The 19,742-nt window shown below is 42.3% G+C and overlaps 1 protein-coding gene and 1 long non-coding RNA gene across 4 annotated transcripts in view; both read left to right on the top strand.

Annotated features, from left to right (window-relative positions):
- The window catches only part of LOC143377172 (uncharacterized), a 202,541-nt gene that overhangs the window by 19,548 nt on the left and 163,251 nt on the right, over positions 1 to 19,742 (top strand). The window lies entirely within an intron of this gene.
- On the top strand, positions 1,916 to 5,492 carry LOC143376801 (uncharacterized). The gene is made up of 4 exons (XR_013087158.1): positions 1,916 to 1,939; positions 3,129 to 3,762; positions 3,878 to 4,210; positions 4,964 to 5,492. It is a non-coding gene; the product is annotated as an uncharacterized LOC143376801 (long non-coding RNA).

The following is a 19,742-nucleotide window of genomic DNA, read 5'->3' as shown; positions in this document are numbered from 1 at the left end:
CACACCACCAATACCTACATTGGAGGCATCGGTAGTTAAGATGAATCGCTTTGAAAAATCTGGGTACTGGAGAATAGGTTTATCTATTAATTTCTCTTTTACGGGGGTAGACACGTCACGTGACCTGGCCGATTCGGCAGGTCGGTATTACAGCATTTTTTTCTGCACAGCAATGGTAATACCGATAGATCAACGATTACCCGGTGAACGCGAGAGGGAGCTGTTTGCTATTTCTGTATTCTATTCTGTATAAGGAAAGAAATTCTCAGCTGCTCCGTTGTAGTTATAAAAATTTAAACGGAAAGTCGGCTGGTACTGTAAACGTAGAAAATTCATTGTACATTTTAATTACTTGAAATGTGCTTATGTTACAATATTCTACGTTAGCAGTAAGGAATTCTAAGTGAAAAGGGAAAATAGATGAGGGAATGTCCCCAGAAAATGAAATTTGTTAGGTTAGACATTTCTTTTACTAGCAAAGCACCGAAACAGAACATGAAATACACTTATTACACGTCCTCTGCAGAAAGCAGTTACCAACAAACATTATATATACAAAATTGTATTGAATGTTGAATTGGGCTAGTGAAAATGCGCAGGCTGGATGTATAATTGCTATACCCGATTTCCTAAAGATACTGTTGAGACGTAATAATAATATTTTGAAAGGATGATAAAAAGTTCACAAATGGTTTGTAAAAGAACGAAATGGCCACTAAACATTTGTTGTCATATACCATATACTTAGGTTATATTTTCTGTCACTTCGAGGAGCCGACCACATACAAATAAATACGAGAAAATTATTCATGGCCGACAATTGAATTCCCCACGTTTCAAATAAAAATTGGCTCGGGTTATAATGCTCATCTCTGGTATTTTGCCATATAATTGAGGCAGTGAGAGCAACAACGGACTAACCCACATTTTTTTTTCGAAGTGAGTTAGTAGCAATAACGTATTCCAATAGGCTCTAGTAATCATATCGATGGCTTAGTGCACACATATTGTATGTCCACTTTTTATGAAATTTGAGTTTTTATATGCAAGAAATAGTGCTTGACTGTTTCTTTATGCTGCATAAAAATTACATTTTTATCTTTTTTATAAATTCATCAAAAATGATATTTTTGTTTATTGTATGTCCCTGAATTTATTATGCTGAGTGCACAAATGTTGTGTGTCCATGACAGAGGATGAAAATAATCTTGAAAAAATGTGACAATAAATAAAAAAATTTTAAAGTCTTCCTATATCTACCGCGAATTATACTTTTTTATTCCTATTACTTTCAAAATAAATATAATATTGAAGTGAGATTATTTCCAGTATTATTCTTTTCATTCATTTTTATATAATATCATTCAGTATAGTATGTCCTCCTCTGTCTATATATGTCTATGAGTTTTGCTATGAATCCACGTTGGCAGTCCTCCCGAGTAGGCGCCATCTCGTATCTACTACCCCAACTAAATTTGTCACGTGACTTGCTCTGTATTATCGCCAATATGGCGGAACTTTGATTTGGGAATGCAGTCACGATTTTTCGTTTTTCGTTCTTATATGAGCAGATTTTGGCCTGGGAGAGGTCTCATTCGAAAGATGAAGATTCAATGCGGAGCGCTCTGCTCACCGTTTGAGTCACAAAACTCTTTTAGTGACCTAAAAATGCTTGGATTCTGCGTATATACTTTGTCGACTTTTGCTTTACTTTGGACACTGATATTATTACATATCAACACAATCTCGTTGAACCATGAGCAGAGCGCTCCGCATTAAACCTTCCTCTTTCGAATGAGACCACGCCCAGCCCAAAATCTGCTCATATAAGAACGAAAAACGAAAAATCCCGAACCCATGTTTCGGGCCAGATTGTGTCGGTATACAGCGCGCTGCATTACCCGTGTCTACCCCCTTAAAGTAAGGAATGCTTGTTCCTGTTCATTCGCCCAAACCAGTCCTGAACGGCTGAATGTCCGCCGGGCAATAATTTTCAAGAGCGGTGGGGAAAGAGCGTCGTAAGCGCTAAACCACGCCTTCATGAGCAACAGTGTCGTGGTAGGGAGTGTTCGTAAGTGAGGAGTCTGAGGCCCATTAAAGCTAGCAACCAGCTTTGCTTAGATGTACGATGTGTAGCGAAAAATTGGATGTGTACAGAAATTTGTTTTGCTATTTCCTGAACGTTTTTTAACTTCCTCAACATATTTACAGAGCCACTGATACAGGTTTAAAAAATATTGACATACACCACGTATAGAATTATTATTTGACAATATTTTTTTAAAGAAAGGAGTACATAGGGGTAATAATTATATATAATAAACATATGTCATACTGGGAATTTCAGCAATAAGTTAAATGTTTTTCCTTTTATAACGGGCTATTTTAGAAACGATGAGTTGTACACTTTACGAACGGCACTTCACGAAAAACGTGAAATGTCACGTCCGTATTGTAAACCCTAATCAATATTACATGTATATAAATGCGACAAAATGCTGTTGTTTCTTTGTAACGGTAAGCTATCTAAAAATTACAATACTGTTCAGAAAGAAAGTTAGCTGTCGACGTCTCAATGACTCGTTGCATTTCACCCCATTTCGATTCAATACGTTCTGCTGGCCAGGAGTGCCGCTGAACGTCAGCAACCCACCTTACAGTTTACACGCATACTACGGCAGCCAGTAGCCACAGGGTGGGGAAACTGCTCACGGTGTCGCTCTTCGCTTTGCTCACCAGTGAACGGTGGAAAATACAGGAATGATCAAAGTATTTCGCGGAGGGGGAATAACCAATCAACGCCAAGGTGGGAAACGAAAGGCGCCACCGTCGAGCCAAACCAAGCTAGCCAAGCGGGGAAGCTGTTGTCGACGCTGGTTGGCTGCGGCCTCATTTCCCTTGGCTAGCTTGGTTTGGCGGTGATGACGCTATGATGAGAATCGAAAGCGTGGCGTCACTTGCCTTGCCTTGGCTTGGCTTGGCTTGACGGTGGCGCCGTTCCTTTCCCACCTTGGCGTTGATTGGTTATTCCCCCTCCGCGAAATAGTTTGATCATTCCTGTATTTTCCACCGTTCACTGTTGCTCACGAGCAATCGAGAGCGCTCTTGCCTGCCATAGCCTAGCTGAGCAGGCCTGGCCCAAACAAAAGTAACGTCTTTCTTTAGTAATTGTGTTAAAAGTTTTGCGATTGTGGACAAGTCTTTAATGAATTTTTGATAATAACCTACTAGACCTAAAAACATCTTAATTTCCTTTTGATCTCTTGGTTTCATAGCGCGTTGTATGCAATCTACCTTGTTGAGGTTAGGTTCTACGCCCCTGTCGGTTCAAGAGACACGGTAGTGTCTCGCGCCAAGTACACGCACAGCCCGAGACACAGAGTGTCTATATTACGCCACGACCTGCTATCGAGAACCCTTCGATTATCGAATCTCAATAGTGGTTGATCCGATTAGATTTTGAATGGTCTTAATGGATAGCTTGGGTTTGATTTACATAAGAAAAGTGTCTTCGTTTTGTTCCTACGTGCCTTATGAGCTGAGATATTTCAATGCAAAGTTCCAATTTGCCGAATTTTATGTTCTAAAAGATTAAGCATCGTCGTCGTCAAGTGTAGGCAAGAGGGGAACATGAAAGGGTGAGGAAATGTACCGCCAATTTACGCAGCACGAAAAAGACAAAAAGTAGCTTCCACGTTCAGGTCGCTAGTAACGTAACCTAGCTAGTGTCAATCCAGCATAACCTGCCCAGTGTCAAATAAGGTAAGTTGTTCCAATTTTTTAAATGTCACGAGTTTTTACACCAAATGGAACACTGAATTATTGTCTCAATTAACAAGGTAAAGCGCTAAAAAATTTTAATAAACTTTTTAAGTAGAGCTGATAGAAACGAAGGAGATGCACAGACATGGAAGTTGTACGGAGAAGGTTCAACGGAGCAGCACCTTGTTTCGCGCAAGTTTCTGGAAATTTGTACCACGCTTGTACAAAATAATATATTGTAACATATTGCATTTAATTTGCCTGATATTTTTATACCAGCAAATTATTTTTAATTTAGAGTTTCTATGTAAAGCTTATAGAAATGAAGGGGCGCACAGGCTTGGGTAAAAATGAAGGGGACGTACAGGCTTAGAGGTTTTCCACAGAAGGTTAGATAGACAGAGGTGCATCTTCTGTTGCACAAGTTTCTGGAAACTTGTCAAATAAGGTAAATCGACAAAATTTGTCAAAAGATATAGCATTAAGAATTCAGAAAATTATAGTCGATTGCTTGCAATGTAGAGCAAGTCACATTAGTGAAGAAAATACGCTGAAAAAACATCTCCCTTGATTCTTTCCAATCTTTTGTGAAATACATTCGTAATACTTTAAAGTTCACAGTAGTTGCTATGCTAATCATTAATTTTATTAGTTTCCTATTAACAATATTAATTTAATTCATCAATAAACATACTAAATTAATTTTATTCCAACACCATAAATTGAGCGTTCAAAATTTTGGATCTCTTCATTCATTTTCGCTGAATTATTACCATTCAGCATTTAAATTTTCTACGACAAGACTTTCTGCCATACGCTCTCACCTCCTTCGGACACATTTTGTAGTCTCTACACTTACTATAGCAAAGGGCCACTTTATTTCTATATAAGTTCTACATTATGTTGTAACTAAAATGTGGATTTTATATATGTTAAAATAAGAGGTTCCTGAGCAGGTGAAGGTACCAATATAAATTGAGACATTATGGGTTTTTATATATTCATAGTGATATATTCAAGTAACTACAAAAGTATTCATTCTCCCATTTCATCAGTACACAAGAGTGTCTCTTTTCCAACTCCTATGCGTGCGCGACACCTTGCTCGCGAACGCTATACTCCCCAGTCACACTCAACCTGTACAGTGGCGCTCAGTCATACATAAGCTAAATTTACTCGTATTTCAACAATATATTTACAGATAATCGAAGCAGAAGATGATGCAGTGTAATCTACCAGAGAACAAAATTTATTGTGACAGTATTATATTAATTAAACGATTTTATTCAGCTTCGATCCTCTGTTTGCTTCTAGTATGTTTGGTTCATATCTAAAAACTCAAATTTAAACCAATTTCACCAATCTAATTGTCTTGAAGTTTTGCAGGCGTGCATACTTTGGATTACAATACAATATATTTTTAAAACAAAATAACCCCTAAGGGGGTGAAAAATTATCCAGTCATCAATAAACACTACAAAATGTGTGAAATCTCCACAAAATTACCTTTATTAAAAAAAGGTATAAAAAAGTGCGCCAAGTATCCGCGCGCGCGCGCAGACGAACGAAAAAAACTGTCGTAAATTTATTAATGTGCTATATTTAGCTTTACAAAACTAATGATACACAAAAATTGCGCCAATTATAACAATGGCTATTTATACAAAGAAAAAATGTATTAAATAATATTAAGCAGATATATTTTTATTTTATACAAATAAATATTTCTATACCAATAAATATTTTATTCAAACTACTTGGCGCCGCGAAACCGAAAAGCATGTTAATTGTCTTAGTATTAATAATTTACAATAACTCCGTTACAATCTAAAATACATCAACATATACATATTAGAAACGCAATTTATACATATTTATTACATATACAGGGTGTCCTACCTAAGACTGGACATCGCGATATCTCCTAAAGTATTGGAGATAAAAAATTTTAAAAAATATGTAATTGAATGGTTCGAGGGGGTTAATTTATTAGCCGAGACGATTTTTTTTTATTATTATTTTAAAAGATACGATGGTCAAGTTCGGTTTTTCAAATGGAACTATTTTTTTTTTTGAACACCTGAGTTAATAGTGCGTTTCAAGACAAATTGAATAAGCTTTAATGTATACACTTAATTTCCACTGGTTTTTAAAATATTGCGCTTGCAAAATTACTGATTGTCACTGGAAGAAATCATCTGAAATAGCAAGGACCGGGGACGGTCTTACTGGCGCCACGGGTGGCATTGCCTGTTGAAACTGATACCTACCTGCCAAAGGTCTACGACAGGGTTCGCAGGCCCAAAAGCTGGATAATTCTTTTCCGTCAGAAATGCTACTTAGGTAGGTACATCTGCGGTATCGAGAAGCGCACCGTTACTTTTATTTCGCACTTGCATCTACGCTCGGATGGCCGGTTCTTTTCGGAGGGATGTAAGTTGGATTGGTTAGGTCAGGAGGAGTGTTAGTTGCTAGACTAAATTTCAACCATAGGGAGCAGATTGTATCAGAACCAATCGGATTTGCATCCCTCACAAACGGCTGCTCTCTTGAAGAGGCCCTCTTCACAGCAATACCTCCTCCCCAATGCCCACCTTCTCTCGCACGGAATACGCCAACGCATGCTTTTGTTTTGATATCGAAGCTCGTGTTTATACCCCCTTTCTTCCTGTGTCTCTCCACGAGGAGTATTGCCGGTGGATTGTAAGAGCGTAGATGTCTGGATGCCAGTTGTTGAATTCAGGAGACGATAGAAACACTTTATTACAAAACACACATGTACTGTAATTAAAGTAAATCGTATTCCTCTCGGGCAGGAGTTGCCCGACGCTCGTCAAGGAGATGCGGCTTGGTACCCCGTGGCGAGGGCTGCCCTTCGCAGTGCCTCACCCGACTTTTATGGCTTTCGACCCTCGAAGGGGTTTGAGTGCCTATTAAGAACTGAGTAATCTTCGACTCGCGCATTTCTTATCAGATCTTTGCGAAAACGACACACATCGATTCCGTATGTTTCGCCGATGGATCTGACACCAAGAACGACGTAATTCGGAACATAATGAACCGTACAGGATGACGGATTCCCACACGGAGTAATAGAGTCTCTTAGAGTGGAGGGACGGGCCCCGGGTGTTCGGCAGCAGCGCTGCCAGCCAGTGATGCCAGAACGGTGGGTTTTGTCCCACGGCCGCTACCACCACTCCACGACCAAGCGTACCCCCTCCTAGCGTCCGTACCGCACCACACAAGCATACCCGTCCCTCCAACCGTGTGCCGTACGCGCTGCCTGGCCACCGCTCTCCGGCGAGAATTCGTTTTCCCGACATCGAAGCGCTTGGCGCGCAAGCGAAAAATCAAGACTTCAAATCCCGGTGCGGATATTACTTTTTTTTTTTAATTACTCACTAATTTCTCTTTCTATATTCTCAGCAGCCTAAAGGCTTAAAAAATATTAATTTACTAAGCATTTTCGAAGCTTGATTTGCTGCTAAAGTGCGATCCTCTTTTGGCTTGTATCGCACCACTCCAAGCGTAAGTACCCTACCTTCTGTCAGTGTGCCGTACGAGCGACAGCTAAAACATCTTGAAAGTTTGCTGTCTGTCGCAATGGAATAGGGCAGTGTCCGATTTGAAAATCGTCAACTGTTTAAGTAAAATATCGTCGTGGGGAAGACGAGCCTTAATTTCATTGCTTACGGTAATATAAAATCGTAAGCAATTTTCGCGGAAGGAGGAAACTTCAACTTCTGTCATTCCCTTGCTTGTCGCATCTTCTAGGAATTCCTCACACTGAGGGCCTAGATCAACTTGAGCCAGAGGAAGTTGATTTTGTTTAAAAGACAAATCTATTAACTTGATATAATTAAAATTCTATACCAGAAGGGGTTTTAAAAATTATAAATGACATTATTGCGACGGGTACGAGACCAGTCGATATTGTTTTCAAACCTCATTACAGTAATCTGGGGTGCGAGTGGTAAGCCGACCGTAATAGCGGAGCGGGCGGCTCGCTTACCTGAAACGGAAATCACCGATTCTGTAACTGCTCATTGTGACGTGAATTTTAAGGAGTCCATCCTAGAACGGCGCTTATTTTGTAAGTAGCATTTCAAGGAATTATTTCTGTTCATGTATACAAAAGGCAGAAGACCAACATCGTACATTAGCCTGCTGCGAAAATTCTTTGTAAATTAACAGTTTTCAAGTTTTTATTCTACTGAGAATATAGAAAGAGAAGTTAGAAAATAATTAATGAAAAAAGTAGAATCTTCGCATTAAGGTTCAAACCTCGATGAAATGAATTCTCGGCGGAGAGTGGTGCGATACAAGCCAAAAGAGGATCGCACTTTAGCAGCAAATCAAGCTTCGAAAATGCTTAGTAAATTAATAGTTTTTAAGCCTTTAGTCTGCCGAGAATATAGAAAGAGAAATTAGTGAATAATTAAAAAAAAAAAGTAATATCCGCACCGGGATTTGAAGTCTTGATTTTTCGCTTGCGCGCCAAGCGCTTCGATGTCGGGAAAACGAATTCTCGCCGGAGAGCGGTGGCCAGGCAGCGCGTACGGCACACGGATGGAGGGACGGGTATGCTTGTGTGGTGCGGTACGGACGCTAGGAGGGGGTACGCTTGGTCGTGGAGTGGTGGTAGCGGCCGTGGGACAAAACCCACCGTTCTGGCATCACTGCTGCCAGCGCCCCGGAAACCCTGTCCGCTCTCGCCGCGACCCTCTCCAGGTGGGGGCGGTATGTACGACGCGCGTCGAATACCACCCCCAAGTATCTCACCGTGGCAGAGATGGACACCTCGGTCCCAAGGATCGGCAGTTTTACGAACTTGTCGATCCTCTGCCCGGTCAGAAAGATGGCCTCCGTTTTTTCCGCGGCCAAGGAGAGCCCGGTTCTGTCGAACCAGCTCTTTACCCTGGCCATTGCGGTCGCCATCATAACCTCGAGTTGGGGAAGGTCGCGCTAGGTCGTCCGCGTACGCCACGGGGCGGACGAATCTACTCGCGCTCAACTCGGTGAGGAGTCCGTCGTATACGGCGTTCCACAGAAAGGGCCCTAGAACGGACCCCTGTGGAACGCCCGCGTATATACTACGGACCACCGTGCCCTCCTCGGAGTGTACGGTGATCCCCCTACCATTAAAATAATCCCCGAGCGTGGTCAGGGTGTAGGGGTCCACACCCCTTCTCTCGAGCTCGCGGATGATGACGTCTCAACGAAGCGTATTAAACGCGTTGCTGACGTCCAGAGAGAGGAGGGTGCAGATTTTCTGAGCCTTCCTACACCCTTCCGCGAAAAACGCCATCTCCGTGGCGGCCTCCACGGTGCCAACACCCCGACGAAAGCCAAACTGGCTGGGGTGGAAGGGATCCCTACCGATTTGTTGCTCGATAATCCCCTTCACCACGTACTCCCAGACCTTCGATAAGGCCGGGAGCACGGATATCGGTCTATAGGCCGAAGGGGATAAGGGATCCTTACCCGGCTTGGGAATCAGGATGACTCTCGCCATCTTCAACACAGCCGGGATCACACCCCTCGTCAGGGTGTCGGTGACCATCGCTCGGATCGCCTCGGGGTCCGCCTTGGCCGTGGATACCACGACCTCGAACGGAACCCTATCGAGGCCCGGGGCTTTTTTGGGCTTGACGCAAGCCAACGCCTGCTTGACGAGGTCGTCGCTAACCTTGGGGACGCGGAAGCCCGCAAGCCAGCTTCGGAGTGTCCCCTGCCGCTGACTGCGGGGGAGACCAGCCGAGGGGGGGGAGGGGGGGGGCACCGCGGAGGTGGTAAAAAGGGCGTCCCACCGTGGCCCCTATCTGGGCCCGGGACATCGCCATTCGCGGTGCCTTACCTTCCAGCCTAGCCATAACGATCTTGTACGGCTTCCTCCACGCATCGGAATCGACGGTGCTACAGAGGTCCCTCCAGAGGTTCTCCTTGGAGCGCCAAATGAGAACTTGGACAGCTCTCCGGGAGCGAGAATACTCCCGCCTCAGATCTTCGAGGCGGGGATCGTTCTTTTTCCTCCTCCTCTGGAAGGCCCTCCTCTTGGCGCCGATTACAAACACGCAGAAGATTGAATTAACGCAATGTTCTGACGGTAGGTTACAACTTATGCACTAGTACCTTATGTCTAAGAATAAAACATAGGTTCAACTTTATGTGCAATGAGGAGATTACGTATCTATTGGAATCGGCGCGATGCGCTTCGCGCAATGCGCCGATGACGTCGTCGTCACCTGGATGCACGGTGGAGATTCGTCCAAGTGGCCAGCTCAACGGTGGCGTGGTGTCCTCACGAACGACCACCAGCGTACCCAACGGAATGTCCCGGACCTGACCTGTGTGTCACTTCTTGCGAACCGTCTGCTGCTGTAAATATTCATTACGCCATTGGGTCGAAAAATGATTTCTCATTTTCTGGACGTGTTCCCAGGCTGATGAACGCCCGATCGGCACTGTGGAGAAATCGTAATCGGGGATAGTTGTCAACGGGGCGCCAATGAGGAATTGCGCGGGGGTGAGCGCAGTCAGGTCGTTTGGGTCGCACGACATCGGTGTTATAGGGCGCGAATTGAGGACGAATTGATTACCGTGAACCGACGCGCTTCCTTCACGCTTTCTGCCGTTATGGATGCTGCTCAGCAGCCCTTTTGGCGTTGGCTGATGCGTTGACCAGGACGTTATTCCTGGCGAATAGAGTGCTCTGCTAACACTGTCGAATTCGCCGGTCCTTGTGTTGGATGCAGCGTCCTGTGGGCTGCTGTCTCCAGACTGTATTGGTGAAAATGCAGGATGCCACACTCCTGTGCAGCTGAATCTCCTCTGGGCGTGTGGATGCGAATCTAGGGCCTCGTGGCACGAGATCCGGCTCGAAGGACCAATTTATGTAGAGCGTCGGTCGAGCACCATAGCGATCTTTACACGCGGCGCAGAAGGACACATACAGTGACCATTCAGATTGGCGACTCAACACCGACAGTACATAAAATCGTAAAGAAAAATGGTTTGGAGCCGTATAAACTATTTGATAGAGATTTTGGACTACGGATTGAATTTGCGATGCGGATACTGCTGAAAATGGAAGACGATGAGCAGTTTGTACGAAACTTAATGCTAACGGACGAATGTACGTATATTTTATACGAAGGGCATGACATGCTATCAAAATAAGATAATAACCAGTACCGCGGCTCGGTTTTAATGTGTTGTGGTATTTTCAATCGAAAAATACAGGGTGTCCCAGAATAGAGGGACTTCCCGGAACATGCAATATCCTGATGCAAAAAGACATCGAAAAGTCCTTAACCGTTTTGGGATCTGGGGTTTCGTTTTCGAGATATTAAGAAAAAAGCTCAACCAATCAGAGCGCGAGCCTTCCGCTGGAGCTCCCGCGCAAGCAAGGCGGCATGCATCGAAGGAAATTGCGTAGAATGACAAATGAAAAAGACGAAACAAAAAAATCTAACCTTTTGCATGGTTTGTTTGCCATTTAAAGTGCATAATGAATAAAGGATAAATGGATGAAAATCATGTGAAACGTAAAAAGACGAAATCACAGTTGTTTTTTTTTTTAAAGAATCGAAAATAATAATTATTTGGAGTGAGAGGATAAGGAACACGTAAATTTCCTTTTTTAATAACGTACAAACGAAAAAGTATGCAACAGGGAACGAACGAAAAGTGATCGTAGTTGGTTATTATGATAAAAATCCGTAGTTCAATAACGGCCAACACTGTTGTTGATAATGAATGAGGCCGTTTAAAAACAGCGAAGAAAAATTTACGTACGGAAATTTGGAGAATTATCGCCGGAAATAAGCCATAGCCTGCGTTAAATTTAAAAAATAATAGTCGCCAATAATGTAACTAAAACACACCCTTTCAGAAATTCACCTACAGCTTGAAAACCTGAGTCACTAGGTCACTGAACCGATCCTGGTCATCGACAGACGCGCCGAGTGCACAGCTGATCTCAGGTACGCGACACCATCCAAAGTTAAGGGTCGCAACGTCAAGTGCGTCCGGGTTAATGTACCGAATATTCATTTCACTGCACGCCTACTAACACTGATTTATTTTTTTCATGGGACGTGTTGTTCCTACGTTATAAAAATTTGTGGAAATGAATGAGAACTTAGCGTTCGGAGCCGTGAGTATTCCTGCACAAATTCTCACACTGCAGCACTTGCGTCCCCGTTGTTCGGGGGGTACACTCAGAACCTCGAGTAATACTCTTGAGCAGAGAACATTTCTGCGACGCGATTGCTTGCCGACTGACAAGATTTTTTTTCCAAGCGACTTCTTCTACCCCCAAATAGTTTATCTCGTTCCATTATGAGTTGACCCCCACCAGCCCAAGAGGCATCAGGTAAAAAGAAGCCAGCACATTTTCGAAACACACGTGCTTCGCAGAAGTGCAACGAACGGACTATCGTGCACTTTTACAAAAGTCCGCGTTCCGTTCTTTTACCGCCAATGTAGCCATTGCTTCGAGGTAGGCAGCAGACACCACGTGTTTCGGTTCGAAAGGGTCCGAAGAGAAGAGAAACAGAAAGTCTTCGAATTGCTATAAAGAAAGACATGTTTCCTGTATCCTGTTTTCCTTTTCCGATACCCTGAGTTCACGTCTGCTACGAGGCGGAACCAACTAAGCTATAAATTACTCACAACTGCGCGTAGTCCCGCCTGCTTCGTCCTACGTTCAAATTAAAGAAGGATCCCTTATCTCTCGAGACTAAACACGCGCTCGAATTTCGAAACAAAAGCACGCGTGGACGTATTCCGTGCAAGAGACGGTGGGTTTGAAGTCCGATTGGCCCTAATCTAACCAATCTGCCCTGTATGCCTCCCAAACGGTCACTGTTCTGAAGAGGCCCTCTTCACTGCAATATTTCCTCCCCAAGGCCCACCTTCTCTCGCACGGAATACGTCGACGCATGCTTTTGTCTTGAAATTCGAGCGCGTACTTAGACACGGGAGATAAGCAGGCCCGATTGGTGAGTTTAGGACCAATCGAACTTCAAGCCCACCTTCTCTCGCACGAAATACGTCAACGCGTATTGTCCCTGAATTGACGGACAATCCGGGACATGCATTTTCCTGATGCCAGAAGACATAGAAAAGTCCTTTACCGTTTCACTTGGAGGTCGCGATTGTAAAAAGAGACAATGGGGCGCCCCGTCTCAGGTAAAGCAACCGCGCGCGATTACAGTCAGCTGACCGTACAGCTACCACCCCATATTTCTTCAGTGAGGTCAAAAAACAGGTCGACAGAATTTGCTGGAGAATTTTACTAACCCACTCTTGGCCAATGACACTGTTTTTATAATAATCAGATTTGTAAGTTCCAGCTTGTCCTTATCTTTATTATTTGGTCGTGAGACGTAGTCTCGATGTAAGAGGGTTTTTGGGACGAGGGACTTGTTTAGACTTTGAAGGTGAGGGAGGAGATCGGGCCTCGTAGGGCGTAGAGGGAAGGGTATTTCGTAGTAGATCATCTTGAGATGGGGACCGCTAAGGTGCATCGTCAAGGTGGTCGGTGGTCGGGAAAAAAGGGTAAGATTTGAATTCGAGGGATTTTGGCGAAGATTTGGAGTAATTTGTGGGGAAGACTCTAATTACGACTGCGCGAAAAAAAGTGGGACGTCGCAACCTAAAAAAAAATCATCGCTCTGTGTCATTTCTATCAAAAGTTCTTTGATTTTGACAAACTTCATCACTTTGCCCCACTGTGCGCCGTAGCGAAAAGGGTACACATGTGGCGCGGACTCCCGGTCGGTAGTGGCGCCGCCGCAGACCGAGGCGCCGTAGCAAAAGGGTTAAAGATTCAGTATTTAACTGTATGTATTTCACTAAATGAAGATAAAGACTTACCGTTTGCGGACTCGGTGGTGCTCTATCGGGATGTCGTTGATGAAACTTGGTAGCCACTTCCCGATATGACAAGTGTGCATCACGGCGTAGACGAACTAATTCCACCTTATCCTTCACCGTTAAATACATTTTGCGCCTGGATGCGTTCGCGCCAAAGAACTGGTGGGTTCTGTAAAAGTCTAATGACTTCTGATCCACAGACTGTTTTCCAAGTCTGAGGAAAATTTGTCAGAAGATGCCATTGGCCCTTTCGAAAGAAGGGAACTTTTTCCTTATGGGTTGGAAATATCCACGTAGGTGGTTAAAAGATGCAAAAGGGAAGTTTCTGTGACCAACGAAAAAAATTGATAACACCCACCATTTCCTAGCTGGAACCAGGGGGGCCAAGCTTCCCTCTTACGAAAGTTGAAGCAGAGTTTGTAGCGCCTCCTGCTTACTAGGTGCGTACTAAACTGTGAATGTGTGAATCGGGACGTATGTATATGTGTATATGTGTAATGCACCGCTTACCTACTTTAAAAACTGTCCACGGATCGTCGCGCCAGCGACACGCATGCAGCAGATAGAAGGATAAACATTGAAATTGAATATTTCTTCTTTTCATAGGAAAAGAAAATATGTCCAATTTCTTTGTATATCCTTCTATGTGCTGCATACGCGTCACTGACGTGACGATCCATGGTCAGACGGCCTTAGAAAAGGTAAATCAGGGAAAGTGAGGACGCCATTTCAAGGATTTCTGATCATTCTAAAATTTAATTTTTTTCACTCCTACATGCAAATATAAAAAGTCAAACACTCATGTAATATAAAAAATGAAAGGTAGAGGCAATATAAAAAATGAAACGGAGAGGCAATATAAAAAATGAGACGCACGGGCAATATAATAAGTCAAACACTCATGTAATATAAAAAATTAAACGCACATGCAATATAAAAAATTAAACGCGCAGACAATATAAAAAATGAGACGCACGGGCAATATAATAAGTCAAACACTCATGTAATATAAAAAATTAAACGCACATGCAGTATAAAAAATTAAACGCACAGGCAATATAAAAAATTAAACACACATGCAACAGTTCGATAGCCAAACATATATATATATATATATACATAATAAAAAATGCATTACACACTCATACTGCAATCGCATACATGCAAAAAGATTTAAAAGTAGATTCGGGTATACAAAAGCACAATTAGAACCTTTGCTTCGAATGTGATCTGCCATACGTCAAAGCACATAATGACAAACCAGACATTGGAAGCATAGGTTCTTCGGAACAATGTAGTAGCCTATTGGTGGAAGAAATACATTTCTTTAATACATGATCGACATAGTTGTCGGTCAAATACACTTTGAGATGCCCTAAAAGGCAATCGCTCAAGTCGACATCAACTGAAAGGCTTAGACAAGTGTGAATTAAAATTTTTAAATTACAATGTTCCGCGAAGTTATCGAAACAGTATTTAGTTAAAACATGAACCTCTCGCATAAATTGTAATATTAATTTTTTTTGTGTTAAAAAAGCTTGGCAACACGTAGCACAAGCTTGAATAAACGGTTCTAAGTAATCTAAATTGACAGTAGTAGCATCATAATTTTGCAAAATTGACTCTATTGATTCTACAGCTACTACTGGTACTGCATTATTAGAAAATTGAGAATTTTGATTACGAGAGGAAAATTCGAAAATTTCTTTAACATTTAACAAATTTTCACTACAATCTGCCTCACAGTTTTGTCTTCCTGAGTTGGAAAACAATGAATTTATGAGCAATGACTTGTAGTATCCGGTAAATACTGAACAAGTCGGATTTGTATTTTTTCCACCATGTTGTCTTACCAGCGAGAAAAAATTTTCCAAAGGATCTTGGTTAAAATCTCTGGTTCTGAATCCTGCAAACCCAAAATCCAGCAAATAAGACCTGAGAATTTTGAACCCTTTCAGGGTATGTATCCAATTCTGCAACGCCGCAGGATACTCTTTATCTCCCGCTTTGCGTTTGATAAATCGCATACTTTGGAATAAGTTTATACACTTATTCCAAATATCTGTGGCGTTACTTTCGTTATCCAAAATGGCCCTACTATTGACACTGTCGAAAAGTGAATTTAAATTTAGAAATAATATCGCCAATTAATACTGCTTTTAAGATTAATCCACTTAAACGAATCAATGTGTTCAAATTGTAATAAGCGAGGTTCTAAATATTCGATGCATTTTTTATAGAACATGTTAACATTGGATTTGAAGGAATCTATTTTGGACCAACCATTCTCTGCTAACTTTCTTAACTGACTGCGTACAGTCAGTGGTAGATACTGTGTATTCATTCTTTCTTTCAATTTGAATTTTAAATCGTCTATTTCTGTAACAACCTCTATAACAGTAATTTTATCACCTTCAATTTTTGTCACTGTACTATGAAATATTGCTGCTTCACTATGCATGAAATACAACCATACTTCTGCGCTGTCATCTTCAAAAAAAGATTTTAGAATACTTGGGCAGTTGTCGATGGACAAGAAATATGATTTTAAAGGAGAATACAATTTTAAAACTCTTTCAATCGCAGGCATCAAAGCTAACCATCTAGTCTTACTATATCCCAGCAAGCGCATATACAGGGTGTCCCAAAAATGTCGGAGTTCCTTGAAAGGGGTGACTCAGGGGGTGATTTGAAACAACTTTTTCCTTAGCGAAAATATTGTCCGAAGCTTCGTTAACGAGATATTAACAAAAACCCCCGACCAATCAGAGCGCGCGCCTTCCGCCCGAGCTCCCGTTGTAGCGTTGGCTACGCGGCAGGCGGCTGCGCTTGTACTACGAAGGTATGAACAAGCAAGTCGGCATGCACCGAAGGAAATCGCGTTACACAGTTTTACTTTAAAGCGGAATCTTAAATAATAATTGTTTGAAGTGAGAGGACAAGAAATACGCAAATTTCGTTTTCAAATAAGGCATAAACGAAAAGGTAATGTAACAAAAAAAGTGTGACAAGTGATCATAATTCGTTATTGAGGTAAAAATCCGTAGTTTAATCACGGCCAACATAACTAAATTTAAAAAATAATATTAGGTGTATGAATAAATTCTTTCAGACTGGATTTACATAATCGGTATAAAGCAACCGAATTTCTATCGCAGTGATATTCGTAAGCTACCAGAAAATTGGCAAAAGGTAATTAATAATAATGGAAATTATTTCGATGATTGAGTTGTTTTTATTTTTTTTTTTTTTTAAATCAAACTGTTATTGAACCCTAAAATCGTACAGAATTTATTTCTACACCTAATAATCACTAATAAATTAAATAGCACTCACCCCTATGGGCATTCCTTTCCTTCCTTTCCTTCCTTTCCTTCCTTTACGGAAACCTGTGTCACTAAGTAGGTCACTGTGCCGATCCTGGTCATCGGTGGACGAAAAGATTTATGGTAGGGTTGCGCCCACTGCTCAGCTGATCGCAGGTATAACACCACCCGAAGGTAAGGATCGCAACGTCAAGTGCATCCGGGTTAATGTACCGAATATTCACTTCACTGCACGGCCACTAACACTGATCACTTAATTTACTTTTCATGGAACGTGTTGTTCCTACGTTATAAAATTGGTGGCCCCGAAAGTCGCCGATTACTGTTATTTGAGCAGTTGCTCGATGTGACCACCCTTAGCGTCTATGCACGCCTCAGCGCGTACAATCACTTGCCTTTGGACGGCCAGCAATGTTTGCGGCGTAATATTTGCTACTGCAGCGTGAATTCGAACAACTATGTCTTCCAGTGTATCCACTGGCTGACGGTACACCTCATCCTGAAATGATTGTTGTACAACAAATACAAAACGTAAGTAAAAAAAGAATACTTATAAGAAAAAGTAACAGCAATAATGAAATTACCTTCAGGTAGCCCCAGAAGAAAAAATCCAGCGGGGTCATATCCGGTGACCGTGGGGGCCACGCAACAGGACCGCCGCGGCCGATCCACCTGTCCTGGAAGGTTTGATTTAGGTAGTCGCGGGCAATTGTGGCGTAGTGAGGTCCAGCCCTGTCTTGCTGATAGAACATGTTCCGTCGGATCTCATTTGGAATATGGTTCATGATATCCGGCAGAACATGCTCTAAAAACACATTATACGCTGGGCCGTCCATCCTGTCTGGCAGCATGTACGGCCCAACGATGTAATCGCCACAAATGCCGGCCCATACATTAATCGACCAACGGACTTGTGCTGCGCGTGTCCGAAGCGCTAGTGGATTCTCGTCGCTCCACAAATGCCGATTGTGGGAATTGGAGCACCCTTTCCTATTGAAGAGTGCTTCGTCCGTCCACAATATGTATTTGCAGAACGACGGATTCCGCTGCACTTCTCCCACACTGAATACTCCACCCGCTGGTCGCCATCCCCGGGGTGCAAATGTTGCACCCGTACATAGCTGTACGGATGCAACATGTTTTCCCTCAGAGTTCGGTGTACCGTCATTCTGCTGGCACTAGAAGAAAATGCAGAAACATCCATTATTAGATAACATTCGTTTTCCTCAATTAATAATTGCTGCAATTATCTTGTACTGTGACTTACTCTAGGCGGCGGTTCAAGTCGCGCAAGCTGACGGTCGGATCTTCGTTTATTGCGTCCAACACGTTCTCTTCTACTGCAAGGTTCCACGCGGCTCTGTGTCTACCCACGTTACTGCCTCGCGGCATCATCGACCCCGTCGAGTATAATCTTGACGCCAAACGCCGAATTGTACCCTCGCTGGGGGTTTGGATGTGCGGGTATTCCCGTGCAAACGCTCGCACGGTAGCACTTGCGTCCCCGTTGTTCCGGGCGTACACCCAGAACATCGCGTAATATTCTTGAGCGGAGAACATTTCTAGGACGAGATTGCTAGCTGACTGATAGGATTTTTTCAAGCAACTTCCTCTACCCCCAAGTAGTTTCTCTCGTTCCATTATGAGTTAACTCCCACCAGGACAAGAGGCTTTAGGTAAAAAGAAGCCAGCACATTTTCGAAACACACGTGCTTTGCAGAAGTGCAACGAACGAACCATCTTACACTTTCACAAAAGCCCGTGCTCCGTCCATTTACTGCCAATGTACCTGTTGCTTCGAGATAGACAGCAGACACCACGTGTTTCGGTTCGAAAGGGTCCGAAGAGAGGAGAAACAGAAAGTCTTCGAGTTGCTATAAAGAAGAAAAGGCATACCATTCCTGTTTCCGTTTTCCGATACCTCGAGTTCACGTCTGCTACGAGGTGTAACCAATTATGTCATAAATTGCTACAACTTTATTTTCCAAATTATTTTTCTATAATACTTCAATAATTGAGTTCGTAATTATCTCAGAACTTTCCCCTGGGAGAGATACCAAATCTAAAAGTTTTATTTGTATTCCCAGTCTGTATTAAAAAAAAACCGAATTACTGATGGAAATAATTTAGTTTCCTTATGATTTGATGCATCCGTAAATATTGTTATAAAATCAGTAGTTTCCAATGTTTTCAAAAGTTGATCAATTATATAAGGTGCAAATACATTTTTTATAATTGCTTCAGATTTTGTGCGAGCGCAAGTAAACTTTGGCGCGAATAATGTGTGATTTTGAATTACAGTATGATACGCAAATACTGCCTCGGCAATTGCTAATTCTCTTTCATTGGGTCCGAATTGAACTTTACGAAAATAACCACTTAATTTTGTTGAGGAAGCTGAAGCTAATAATGCTCGTTTGTGTTTATCTGACAAAGTATGTCTCTTGATATCACTTCTACCTCCTGACCCAATCGAGAAATCACTGTTACAAGTATCACAGTGAACGTTGTTTTCAATTTTACTTTTTTTTTATAGAAGCAAATTCACTTTTTAATTCTTCTGTAAATGTACAGAGTTTTTTCTTCGACATGGCTATCTGAAATTGTTTTTTTTTTATTTAGAATTGATATTCTAATTAATAATATATTACATAATAAAAATTAATACATACTTTTTGTTGTAGAAGTGAGCGGTACCCGGAACTTCTGTTGTAGTACTTCGGGTACCGCTACCATGAAGTGGTGGGGCCACACCATCACCGCCCTTAGGGC

This window comes from Andrena cerasifolii, chromosome 15 (genome assembly GCF_050908995.1).
Source record: "Andrena cerasifolii isolate SP2316 chromosome 15, iyAndCera1_principal, whole genome shotgun sequence".
NCBI classification, from domain to species: domain Eukaryota; kingdom Metazoa; phylum Arthropoda; class Insecta; order Hymenoptera; family Andrenidae; genus Andrena; species Andrena cerasifolii.
The sequence above is the reverse complement of the archived record's forward strand: the minus strand, read 5'-3'. Positions and strand labels throughout refer to the sequence as shown.